Source organism: Triticum urartu, chromosome 6A, assembly GCF_056163025.1.
Source record: "Triticum urartu cultivar PI428250 chromosome 6A, HENAU_Tu73, whole genome shotgun sequence".
Taxonomy (NCBI): Eukaryota; Viridiplantae; Streptophyta; class Magnoliopsida; order Poales; family Poaceae; genus Triticum; species Triticum urartu.
Genome location: NC_141878.1, coordinates 547,162,623 through 547,176,013, shown reverse-complemented (window position 1 = coordinate 547,176,013; position 13,391 = coordinate 547,162,623).

Here is a 13,391-nt window from a genome sequence, read left to right as displayed (position 1 = left end):
GGGCAAGGCTTGGGTGGGCGCAAATTGAGATTGGGTTGTTTACATTGGGTCCAACTGCGAGTGGGAACTTGTGAATGTGTACACTCATCACCGGGTTCCACTTCCAAAAATCTCAGCACACTGCCTAGAGGTTGAGCACACCGGTAATGTACGCAAGTTCAAATATGATCATGGTGACTGTCTTCTACGGAAGATAGCAATTTGTCGAGTTCCCAACCGCTCTTGGAATTACAACAACTATCTAGTTGTTGCTATCTTCGACAAGCTTGTTGCCGTCCTTCGTGGTTCGACTCGATGGATATTGCTCAAAAATCAGTTTCTGTACACGGATGAGTACTGTGATGCAATTCAATACGAGGGCCTTGTGTTTGCTGCCACCACTCGTGGCACTGTTTTTGCATGGCATCCTAGTAGTTTCGGTATGTTTGTCTTCCACCGTAATTATAATTGTTTCATCCACATGCATGCGGGTTAGCAAGTTTCCCTTTACTAATTAACCTTCTTCTTGTGTTTCCAAGGTCCTGTGAACATCCCACCACCTATACTTGAAATTTTTTATAACCAAGGGGGAGATGACGATGGTGATGATCACGAGCATGAGGACGAGCAGCACCGATATACTCTGTGGCGCCTGGCAACTAATTCCGATGGATCACCTCTTCTTGTGTGTATACAGCCCACTGATGATGTTACTGCTAAGGAAGCAGGTGTCTCTCATGGTCGCACTCTCCGGACCTATTCCAACACCCGTTGCATGGTATTCGGGATGGATACTAGTGTGCTAGCGCCAACTCCTTCTCCCTGGCACAGAATTGATAGTCTTGGAGAAAACTCGCTCTTCCTTGGACAAAACTATCCGATGATGGTGAAAGGCGATCCAACTGTTGTTGACACATTTATGAGAAGCAACAGTTTCTATACCTCGAACATTTGGGTGGTTCCCTACCCTCGTACTGATATAGTAGGCTGCTTCAGCCTGGATGATCGGTCCTGCGTTGGTCTCCAGATCGACAACAGATGGCCCGTCCCAGAGAATCACTTGTGGTTCAAAGCAAGCGTTTCCAACGCCGCTGAATGGTTGAGTTGAAGTTCATTTCATGGCCTGTTATTTGTTGTGTGGTGAAAACTTTAGTATTTATAATGTATCCTCGTTGTCGATGTGGGTTGATGACCTGTTGTATGTAATAAAATGATATGCATGTGATAAACTTACTAAATTTATGAATGGCTTTCGAGTCGCTTCTCTAAATTTGTACTAGCTTCACATGCTTCGCGCGTCGGGCGGGTGTTTTTACTGTAGCCATATGTTAATGTGTTCGTTGTACGTAACCAGCACCTCGAATCCTTGATACTAGTATACTATATACTAGTAGGAGTAAGTAGTAGGAGTAGTAGGGTGGCATGGGCCAGAACAAGCATTCACGTCCAGGAGTACGGCACACGCCACCACCACGACATCCATATGACACCATATTATTTCTTGGAGTCCGTGCTAGAGCAATCTCTTCAACCTCGTCGTTTCTCTAGCTTCAGCCATCGCGCGGCGGGCGAGGTGGGGTTTTGCCGATAGTCGGTTTCCTTAACTGCAGTCCCAATTGTAAGGCCAACAACAACGCACGACCCCAAACGGACCTCCGTTTTGCACGAACTCCAACGATAATTTTGACTAGCAAAGCAAGACCAAAGAAAACAAGAACCACAAGAATACATTTTAATACTCCTGTAAGTTGGATTAGTGCCTTCTCGATGCATTCATTGTTGATCTGCGGAGGCTTGATCTTGCATGCTTCTTTCTTCTTTGAGTGTAAAGAAGTAGACGTTGCTTCCTCGCATCTAGTCTCATGTCTAGCCTCTATTCTAGTAGGAGTATCAACAAGTGCACTAATCTCATCCGAGAGCAGAACCGAATATTTGGTCAGGTTCTTCCTCCTTTTGTTGACACGTGGGACATACAGCATCCAGGTCGTGTCATGAAAGAAAATAGACTGGTAGTTGAAGCCACGAGATGTGCATCTTGGGTTAAACTGTAAATAGAATCTTACTACTCTTGAGTAACTCCAAAAGCGGCCACCGAAGATCTTTATTGGATTTGTTTTTCATCACCAGCACATCGAGGTGAAAGATGTGCAGGTTCAGTGGGTCCTCTTGCGTTTTCACTGACATGTGGGGCCGCATGTGAGCAAACAGACGATGGGCTTCGCGCGTCTGCTGGCTGGCTGAGAAGAGAGATATTGGAGGGCTGAGCACGGACTGCAGGAAATTTGTTCTACGTACCTCGATATAGGCTCGATATAGTGGGGTGGCATGGGCCATAACTCAGTAGCATTCACGTCTAGCAGTACAGCACACGCCACCCACACGAGTCCCATTCGACACCAATTTTCTTGGAGTCCGTGCTACAACCATCTCTTCTCCCTCCTGTTTTCTCAGCGATCGTGCGGTGGGCGGGGTGGGGGTTTGCCGATAGTCAGTTTGCTCAACTGCGGTCCCACTTGTAAGTGAAAATGCAACACCGCACGCATTCCCGCTTGAGCGGCGTGCCAAACCAACCGTGTGGGAGTGCGACGCGAACACGGCAGGCTTTTCCTTTTGAACTCGTAACTTGTAAAATTTGGTTCAGCTCCATGGCGCGACCGATAGATAGAAAATAACGATTTTGCCTAGAGTAATTAGAAGTTTGGTTCTGGCGCCGTTCATGCATGGAGTACGTACGAAAATTGTGAAGTTGATGCAAAAGGTAAGATAATTACTTTAGTATCATATACTACTACATGGATTTGACGGAAAGATAAAAATACATACGGATCCATCAATGTTCAACGACATCCTCACTCCCTAGTGCGCCGGGTCACGAACCGATGTGTGAGGAGGAGCGGCATTGGCGGCGAGCTCAACGTGCTTCTGAACAGTGTCATCCAAGGTTGCCCTGCGCTCCAAGAAGGCCAGCGTCCTATCGTCCTCGTCTTGCATGTAGTAGTCCTTGTGGACGATTTGCGCGTAGATGTGGGTGATTATGTCGATGGTGTCTTGCTGCGCAAGGTGCTGTGCGGCGAGCACGACCTCGAGGTGGACATTCTTCGGCGCGACGGCGGGCAGTCGCAGGGCCACCAGTGCGTCGAAGAGGTTGTTACCATAGTGGCCGTTGAGGGTGGCGGGCATCGCAGAGCCTGGGCGCGTCGGCTGGAGGCTTACGTCAAAGTCGTCCGCAAGCTTCTTGACGACGGTGAACTTGTCGAGGAAACCGATGAGGACCTCGTCGAACAAGGAGATGAAGCTGTCGTCCAAGCGGCCCCTCGCCCTGGCGGCCTCAAGCAATACAACCTGGAGACGTTCCTCGGTGCCGGTGGACGTGGTAGTACTCCTAAATCCAGATGGTGGTCCTACTAGTACTAGTAGTAGTACTACCAATGTAGTAGTAGGAGTACTAGCACTGCACTACCCGTTGGTCAAATTATTATGTGCTGCTCCTCATAGTGAAGTGACAAGACCCTGCGCCGGAGATGACACCTGAGTATAGGCGCCGTGTTCGGCATACCATAGTCAGCCTCACCGTCTGCAGTCACTATCATCATGGCTGTAGAGCTAGCCTGCTTACAACTAGCCCTATTCGACATAATTTCCCGTGCGTAGATGCCCGTGCATTGGTGGTGGACGGCTCCGGCAGCGGCCATCACGCCAGATTTTTCCACGGCCTTCTACTCCTAGATTGTGAGAGACAAGGAGGTGTGGTAAATAGGGAACAAGTGCAGGCATCTTTTTGCAAAAATGGAGAAGCTTGGTTTGTATGCGTCAGATCTAGATCCGATGGCTATTGGTGAATGATGGGAGGCACAACATCATCACCAACTCAGGACCTGTTTGATTCGCAGGATTTTGAAAAGCGGGACTAGGACACGGCAATATTACAAGTTTCAAACTGATATTACAAATGTTAGGAGTAATGCTACACCTACGAAGAGGGAATTACTTGGAAGTTTACGTAAGAACTTTCATTACTTTAGGTGGATGCAACATTATCGTACAAACTAAAATCCACCGCCCTGACAAGTCACTAATGGGCAAATAAGTTTTCGAGTCTCTAGCCACTTGATGTTTTAAAAACAAATTCAGCTTCTGTGGAGAAATGAGCTCCACCGTGTACCCGCGCGGGTGTGGCTAGGCACGAAGCGTGAGTACGTGCACAGTGCACCTATTCTCTTCTTGTGTACGTATACCACCTACGTGGGGTTGTGTGAGAGAGATACAAACCTCGAGAGATATAGTGTGCGGGTTCTTGAGATTTTTTTTTGTGGGGGGGGGGTCAATCAAAAAAATTTAACATATGCAATGTGTGTGAAATAGAGTCCTGGATATAACATATATATAGAGGGGGCGATCCATGAGAAGAGAGTGTAGGTATTATCGGCTTGAGGTGTCCATAGAATCGAAGAGAGGGATGATGTGTGTGTGTGTGCGCGCGCGCGATCGATAAAGAGTGCCATCGAATTTGTGTGTGCCCACGTCAAAGATATAGACTGGCTGGCCTACTGGAACGTGAGATGGGACATGTGTGCAGTTTGCCTTTGTGGCATGGATACCTGCCTGCAGCGCTCGACTATCGGTGTGTGGTGGGGGAAGAGGGAGGCCCAATTAACTATAGAGGTACAATGGCTGGTATATGTGTGGAGGAGGAGAGAGGCCTACCTCATGTATTAAGGAGATCGATCTGCCTCATGTATTAAGGGAGATCGATCGACATCCATGCCTATGTGCAGGAGATGAATAAGGTTGGGAGAGAGACAGAGCTAGAGTGTTGGAGAGGGTGGTAGTGGAGTTTCTTCTAACAAATGGTGGGATAGGCTTGCTAGAAAAACGGAGGGCACGCCCGCAATATCAATAAGAGAGGAGATGGCTGCTTGTTGTCTGTGCACGTGTGTGTGAGAGACGGGTCAGGAGGCATGCACGAATGATGAGGGGGACGATGTGGCTGTGGTAAGCAGATGTAACTACATAGGAATATCAATCGTCCTTTGTAAGAGAAAGGAGAAACATAACTTGTGAGCTACGTCGATTGATGGGGGGGGTAGTTAAAGTCGATCTAGGTATATGTTGGGAGATCGGTTGGTATACATGCATGTGTGTGTTAGAAGCAAATGAGGCACGAGGAGAAGGATAGAGAGAGAGGGATGCATGTAGGAGGTGGTACGAGAGGCATACTATATCGAGGGGGAGGAGTGTGCGAGTACGAGAACGATGAAAAGAGTGGTGGGAGTGAGGCATGGACGGTGACAAGAGAAGAGGGGAAGCTTGTGTTTGTGCTAGGCACACCTGGCTAGAGAGGCATATCAATCGATGTGACGTAAAGAAGGAGCTAGGGGGCCTACACAGACCGTGGGTGAAGGACCTAAAGTGAAAAGACGAATTTGCGCGATGGAGCTAGAGAATGCTGAGGAAGGGTGAGTGGGATGCGGGCGTGTGCATGCACAAGAGAAAGTTAGCACTAGCTACAAAGATAAGAGGGTTGTGTGGGTGTAAAAGACGAATAGAGATCATATATACTTCATTATAAAAAGCGAATTCGTATATTTGAAGAATTTATCATAGTGTTTCAAACTGACGGATGTGTGAATATATATAACGGTGATACACATGGTGTGGTTATGAACATGGTATACTACATTTAATATATTTTATCTCTACTCTTATAAAAAACGGAGTTGTTGATGATGGTGTGCCTGCCATCCTGCATTATAGGCCGTCTGATTTATATCTGGCGGATAGCAAGGAAACTATGATGGTTGAAGTTGGCAACAATCATGTTTGTAGATTCTTATTGAAATAGAGCAACGAATTCAAATTTAGTTCGAATTGCAGCGGTAGTATAGACGTTTGGAATGCACTAAAATGTTGGTATGAGTAGGTTACATGCATTATACAGCAAGCGAAAAAATTTAATCGGACATATCATGGATTCATACTCCCTCCTTCCATCTATATAGGGCGTAATGAGATTTTTAAGACCGCCTTTGACTATTGACAAGATTAATAGTACATGACATGCACAATGTGAAAATTATATCATTGAAAGAACCTTTCACAGACGAATTTAATGGTGTGCTTTGTGTAAGTTGCATGTCATATATCATGGCTCTAATATTTGGTCAAAGTTAGCATCGAAAAACGCATTAGGCCCTATATAGATGGAAGGAGGGAGTAGCTTTGAATAGCATTTGTATAGTAAAACGGGGCAAGACTCTCTCTTTGTGTGGTGTGAATAGTTTTATTTTTTTCGTTTTCTTTTTGGTTGAGGGAAGTGCGAATTGATTTGGTACGTACAAGTACAATATTACTACACGTTAGGCTTGTCCCTAAAATTCAACCCGCGTCTTGTTATATCCCGAAAATTCGGATATCGTGCTCCCAAAACTGGCGCCTTCACAACCTGCGCCTTGCTATCCCGAAATTACAACGCGTGCGAAATCTCCCTCCAGCTGGCAAATCACAACATGCAAAATCCCCCTTCTAACACTGAGCCGAAAGGGCCGCTAGTTGAAATCGGTGGGGGTACTTTTGTAACACAACCTACATTTTGGACAAGCGCGTTCCTAAGTCATGCTTCACCCCCTCCCACCGCTCCCTTTTCGCCATTCGAAATCCCAAGCCACCATAACCTCTCCGCTCCAGCCACGAAACCCCACCCTCCTCCGTCCGCCACGTCACAGCTTCCTAGCCGGAGCCTCTTCCCCGACGACGTCGTCCACCGCAACAGCTCGACGTCCCTCGTCCATGTCACATCCCTGCTTTTAGTCATGCTTTAGGATTGGATGAACATGTGCATCATGTTTAAATTTCTTTTAAACTTGAAATGGGGCCTAACCAACCCCAACACCCCCCTGAAAATGCTAATTTCCAACAATTGGAATATCAATGAACCCAAAATGCCCTTCATACCCACCATTTTTGGTCTTGACTAAAACCTCTGCCAAAAATGGTCTTGCAATTTATGGAGCCATTCTGGATTTTTGAACAAGCCATAAGTATTTGAATTTGGGCATTTTAAATGCTATAAATATTTTAAAGTGCTCAAATAATCTTGGAAGCATTTTTAGGCAGTTGAGAATATTTCCAAATGTGCCTCTGAATATTTCCAGAGTTTTTGGAAATGAAATAGTATTTTTTTCTATTTCAATACACATAGCAGGAAATAAATAAAAGCATAACAGAAAAGAGAGAGAGAGAGTTAGAGATTACCTGTCGCCCTGGCCTGGCCCAGCTCGGCCCAGCCCATTGGATACCGCCAGTCATCCCCCTCCTCTCACGAGGAGGACGAGAGGCGCGTGCCCGGCGCCCGCAGCCACACGCCTGCCACCTCCTGCTTCTGCCGACACCCAGGACGCCGTCTACGAGTCCCACACACTCTCCCTCGTCCCCCTCTCACTTTCCCCACTCTCCCCGTGTCCCTCTCCCCCCTCTGGCTCTCTCCCCATCCCCTCCCAAGAGGAGCTCGTCACCACCATCGCCGTCCACCGCGGCCATCGACCCCCTCTCGTCTCTTCGACGTGTCCCTGAGCACCACCGACGTCTTCCTCTTCCTCACGGGGGAGCCACGACGCCTCGGACGCACTGCAACTCCACTAGCGCCATCTTCTTCCACCTCGGTCTGTCGAGATCGCCGGCGACCGTACGCCGCCCCTGATGCCTCCTTGAGCTTGCTGAGGCCACCGCTACACTCCCCGTGAGCTCCTTCTCCGTTCCCCTCTCTTTCCTTGCCGTTTTCTCCCTCTAACCGCGGGCTCCATTGAGCCCGAGAGCTCGGCTCCGCCGGCCATGTCGCCGCCGTGGCCACAGGCACGTAAGCTCGATTCCGAGCGCGTCACCACACTCACCACGTTCCCAGGAGCCTAACGCACCACTCCCCGTGCCTCGCCGTGCCCCGTAGCTTCGGGTTTATCCTCGCCCGAACTCCGGCGACCGCCAAGGTCGTCGCCGGCGTCGTTCCCGGCCTCCCCGAGCTCCACTTCCACCACCAAACGCCGCAGCTTGCTCCCAGCTGCGTGTAGGACCAAACCGCAGTCGATTTGGTCGACTGTGGGCAAAACCCAAGACCCTCCGCCGCGTCTGTCGTCACCGGCGTCAAGCCGCCGGCGAGTTGACCACATTTTGACCGTGGACTTGACATGTGGGCCCAAGTTGACTTCCCCCCTGAGCCTATGACAGGTGGAGCCGACTTGTTAATTAGTTTAGGATTAGCGCTAACTAATTTTAGTTAGTTTAGGTCATTGACATGTGGGCCCAGGCCCCACTGACAGTTAATTAGTACTAACTTAACTCTGTTAGTTAGCCGAGACACTGACAGACGGGGCCCACCAGTTAGGTCTGACTGGCCCTGGCGCCTTTGACTCGCTGACGTCATAGTGACGCAGTGCTGACGCAATTATTCATTTTCTGGATTTATTTTTATATAGGAAGTTCCAGAAAATAGCCAAAACTTCTAAAAATCATAGAAAATCAACCATAGCTCCAAATGAAACAAATTATATATGAAAAATGATCAGAAAAATTCAATCTATCCATCTCTAATGGTTTCGTGCATGAAAAACAACTTTAACCTTGCTATTTAGGTGAAAAAAGCTAATACACTTATTATGCATAAGAACTTTAACCTTCATTTGAATCTTTGATTCAAATGGACCCATTTCAACTTGTTTCACATTGCATTAGGCAGGACACATCATTTTGCCAGGTCATAGCATGCATCATATTGTTGCATATTGTCATGTGTTGATTATGTTATGTGTGTCCTTCGTGGTAGGTTCTGCCTCCGAGGATATCTCCGAGTATCCAACTAAAGGGCAGTACCCTACTACCACTCCATCAGGCAAGTAGCCCCATTGATCATCTCGATACAATCCCACGTTCTCGCCTCTGCTCTCTTTTACTGCATTAAGACAACATCGTTTCAAACTGCTGTGTGCTATGGTAGTTGAACCCTTATCCTCTGCATGACCTGTCATTTCCACAGTAACTAGATGAAACCCACTAGCATGTGTAGGAGTTGATTGAGCCATGTTTATGTTTCCTACCTTGCTATGCCTGCTATGCTTAGAGTTGTGTCAGGTCTGGTTCATCTGGGTGATGGGCTGGAGTGAAATGATTATGTCGGTAATGTGAGGGATATGTTGAACATGATTTGGTAAAGGTATCGATGAGAGGCCATGGAGGAGTACATGGTGGGTTGTTTCATTGAGGCCGTCCCTAAGAAATGAGATCTGTATGTGTGATTTAAGATTCAGTTACTACCATACATTTGGCCAGAAACCAATGGACCCTCTCGGCTTCTTAATCACCCTAGTACTTTGTCTAGGAGTTGCAATTAGTTTTTGGTGTTTGTAGGTTATGTGTTGGCGGTCGTGCGTAGCGCTGACCCTTGGGGTGGGCTATGTTGGGGTAGATACACCGTGGCACGGTGTACCGAGTCACCCGTTTGGTGTCTCGGGAACCCTGTTCACATCGTTCGGGGCCGTATGTGGAAACCTCGGCCGGAATCCCTACGGATGGAACCTGGATAGGCGATAAACCTGGACTAGAGACTTGAGTGTTTAGGTAGGCCGTGGCCGACACCCTCGTTGGGCTTCCGCTTGAAGGTTGCCGAGTACATGTCGTGTAAACGACGATAAGTGGTGAGAGCGTGTATGAAGAAGTACACCCCTGCAGGGTTAACATCATCTATTCGAATAGCCGCGTCCGCGGTAAAAGACTACTTGGTTGCCTATACAGTTCATAGACAAGTTAATGGATACTACTAAAAGACTCAAGATAAGTGTGAGTACCGAGGATGGCCCTCTCGTAGGATGACGAGGGAGGATCCCCGTTGGAGTATTGTGTTGGTGATTAGTGGACTCGTGTGTGAAAACTATTTTACTAGTGGTGTCCCATAGGATAGCTTAGCCAAGAGTCAAAGCTGGCTTGCTGCAATAACTCCACCACCTTCTTGAGAATGAGCATGTATACTAGGTTCTAATGTAAGACTTGCTGAGTACCTTTGTACTCATGTTTGCTTAATTAATGTTTTCAGACGACAACACCGCCCCCTCCGATGGGTTTTATGTAGATCTCGACGTCGATGAGTGACTTTCCACCCAGGTGGTGATCCTGGCCATGGAGGGCCCTATGTAGATAGACAGGCTTCGAGAAACCTTCTTGCTTTCTAGTTTCTGTACTCAGACTATTTGCTTCCGCATGTGCTTGTATGCTTGTATGACTTGAGTGTCGGGTCATGTGACCCCTACCTGTATGAACATGTTATGTATGGCTCTCTGGAGCCTTTAAATAAAGTACTTGAGTTGTAGAGTTTTGTTGTGATGCCATGTTGTATTTACACATATCGAGCATATTGTGTGTATGATTGAAATGCTTGGTATGTGTGGGATCTGACAATCTAGTTCTTTATCCTTGGCAGCCTCTCTTATGGGGAAATATAGTCTAGTGCTCCTTGAGCCATAGTAGTCCGCTACAGCCCGGTTCACCGGAGTCCTGCTAGCCCAGAACTACTGCTCAGGACACTTGACTGGTTGGCATGTGTTTCACTTCGTTCCTATGTCTGTCCCTTCAGGGAAATGTCACGCGGTGACTTCCGGAGTCCTGCCTAGCCTGCTACAGCCCGGGTTCCCTGGAGTCCTGTTAGCCCAGTGCTACAGCCCGGATTCACTCACTGATGACCGACATGCTCGATGTGATTCATGTATGCCTGTCTCCATAGGTCTGTGCCGCTTTGGGTTCACGACTAGCCATGTCGGCCCGGGTTCTCTGTCATATGGATGCTAGCGACACTATCATATACGTGAGCCAAAAGGCGCAAACGGTCCTGGGCCATGGTAAGGCGACACCCGTGGGTATACCGTGCGTGAGGCCGCAATGTGATATGAGGTGCTACCGGCTAGATCTATGTGACTTGGAATCGGGGACCTGACAGCGTTGGCATCAGAGTCGGACTGCCTGTAGGTTCGTTGATCCAAACTGGTCGATGTCGAGTCTAGAAATGCTTTAGTTATATGTAGGGGAATTGATTATGGGAGGGAACGTAAGGCTCTTTTACTCCTTTACCTTATGCCATCTAATCTGAGTCATTCTCTTCTCATTCAACGTGGGTTAAGGACTAGGTCTCTTCTTCTATCAGGTTCACGTGTTACTAATCCGTAGTAGCTTATAGGATTGTTGCTACAAGCCTCAGTACAGTTTCTACTACTTTTAGTATGTTGCCAGTTGAATCAGAACCTTGATATGATGTTGTTGAGTGGTATTGCAAACTGTTGTGGATGTCTCAAATCTTTTTCTGAGCATTTACAGCCGTTATGCTGTCTGATTTCCCCTAGAAAATTCTAATGCCTTTGCATTATTCTGTTCTTTCAGATGGCCACCCGTTCGCAGAACCAAGTGGTTCATCTGACCCGGTGCCTTGATGTGCCCGACCACACGGCCATGTTGGTTCGAGTGATGGTTGAGTCAGGCTATCGCTGGTATCCGGAATATACCGTCGAGGAGCAGTTCAGAGACTTCAACCAGAGCCAGTACCTATGTACCGTCAGGATATATCCCTCTTATCCTGGAGCCACTGAGCCCCTTCACTGTTCCTATGGACTTGGGGTCACTATTGAGATGTCTGTCCAGGATGCAGCCTATTCAATGATGACTATCATTCGAGCCAGGACTGCCTTGCTACAGAACACCGATTTCCGATACATGCCAGCCTCACTTCCCGGAGCACATGGGTACTACCAGGCCTTGTACTATGACTCTACACATGAGGAGTCACTACTCCGCACCACTGCCGAGATGCTCGAGGATAAGGACCGCGAAAATCGGGCCTTGCGTATGGAGCTTTTCCACGCTCGTGCTGATCATTGGGCCACTTTGACTCGGTTTGCACCTGCGGTGCAGGCAGGATACATGGCCATGAGTGTCGGTGTCAAAACCGGCGGATCTCGGGTAGGGGGTCCCGAACTGTGCGTCTAGGCCGGATGGTAACAGGAGGCAAGGGACACGAAGTTTTACCCAGGTTCGGGCCCTCTCGATGGAGGTAAAACCCTACGTCCTGCTTGATTAATATTGATGATATGGGTAGTACAAGAGTAGATCTACCATGAGATCAGAGAGGCTAAACCCTAGAAGCTAGCCTATGGTATGATTGTTGATGTGTATGTTGTCCTACGAACTAAAACCCGCCGATTTATATAGACACCGGAGAGGGTCAGGGTTACATAGAGTCGATTACAATGGTAGGAGATCTGAACATCCGTATCGCCAAGCTTGCCTTCCACGCCAAGGAAAGTCCCTTCCGGACACGGGATGGAGTCTTCAATCTTGTGTCTTCATAGTCCAGGAGTCCGACTGAAGATATAGTTCGGCTATCTGAACACCCCCTAATCCAGGACTCCCTCAGTAGCCCCTGAACTAGGCTTCAATGACGACGAGTCCGGCACGCAGATTGTCTTCGGCATTGCAAGGCGGGTTCCCCCTCCAAGTACTTTATAGAAGATTTTAAACACAAAGATAGTGTCCGGCTCTGCAAAATAAGTTTTCCACATATTGCCATAGAGAGAATAATATTTACACAAATCTAATCTGCTGACGTATTCTGTTGGGCGACACACCACGGCCAAGATTTTATCCGAGTCGTTTCATTATCCCACCTCAGTGCGTCATGCGAGGCGGTGTCCTTGGCACGTCTTGTCAAAGCAGAGATCGTGTCCCCTTATTCCGGGATTCTCATCAATACGGGCGTGGGTAACCCAACCGTTTCTAGGACTCCTAGATTATAGGCAAGTCCAAACGGACACTGAGAGGACACTTAATGTTCACCTGTGCTCAAGCAAATCTTTCCCCCACCTCAAGCTCAAACGCCCAAAGTTCATGTCGGGAGCTCCGAACCTTCAGTCATGTCCAGATCTAGCCTTCAAGGCCAATGGGTGCCTTCCTCCGTTACGGAAGAAGGCGTCAAAAAGTTGAGGGAGGCCAGATATCTGACCGCTGAGATGCTGCATCGGCTGCCTCCCCGGGGGCAGGCCGTCCCCTCCCCCGAACCCAATGAGAGCGTCGTGTTCGTCTCCCACTTCCTCCGAGGTCTTGGCCTTGCATTGGATCCTTTTGTCAGGGGCTTGATGTTTTACTACGGGCTAGATTTCCATGATCTAGCTCCAGACTCCTTTCTTCATATCATGACGTTTATTGTTGTGTGCGAGGCATTCCTCCGGGTTACCCCTCACTTTGGCCTATGGCTCAAGACTTTTGAAGTAAAGCCGAAGATGATCGAGGGGCAACATGCGGCATGTGGAGGTGCCTCAATACACAAGATGACGGGAGCTGCATGGCCCAAAGGTTCCATTCCAGAGGTGTCTGAATTGTGGCAACAGGAG